Consider the following 755-nt stretch of genomic DNA (forward strand, 5'->3'; position numbering starts at 1 on the left):
TGAGGTGTCAAGGAAAAGTCATCCCTGCACCAAATGGCATGCAAAAATACGTTTTGAGCTAATTCTGGCGTTAAACGCCAGGCTGGTGCCCATTTCTGGCGTTTAACGCCAACTTCTTGCCCTTTCCTGGCGTTTAACGCCAGTCTGGTGCCCCTTTCTGGCGTTAAACGCCCAGAATGGTGCCAGACTGGGCGTTAAACGCCCATTTGCTACCCTTACTGGCGTTCAAACGCCAGCAAATTCTCCTCCAGGGTGTGCTGTTTTTCTTTCTGTTTTTGTTTTTTCAATTGATTTTATGACTTCTCATGATCATCAACCTATAGAAAACATAAAAATAACAAAGGAAAATAGATAAAATATAACATTGGGTTGCCTCCCAACAAGCGCTTCTTTAATGTCAGTAGCTTGACAGAGGGCTCTCATGGAGCCTCACAGATGCTTAGAGCCATGTTGGAACCTCCCAACACCAAACTTAGAGTTTGAATGTGGGGGTTCAACACCAAACTTAGAATTTGGTTGCGGCCTCCCAACACCAAACTTAGAGTTTGACTGTGGGGGCTCTGTTTGACTCTGTTTTGAGAGAAGCTCTTCATGCTTCCTCTCCATGGTGACAGAGGGATATCCTTGAGTCTTAAACACAAAGGATTCTTCATTCACTTGAATTATCAATTCTTCTCTATCAACATCAATCACAGCCTTTGCTGTGGCTAGGAAGGGTCTGCCAAGGATGATGGACTCATCCATGCACTTCCCAG

Source organism: Arachis duranensis, chromosome 10 (assembly GCF_000817695.3).
Source record: "Arachis duranensis cultivar V14167 chromosome 10, aradu.V14167.gnm2.J7QH, whole genome shotgun sequence".
NCBI classification, from domain to species: Eukaryota; Viridiplantae; Streptophyta; class Magnoliopsida; order Fabales; family Fabaceae; genus Arachis; species Arachis duranensis.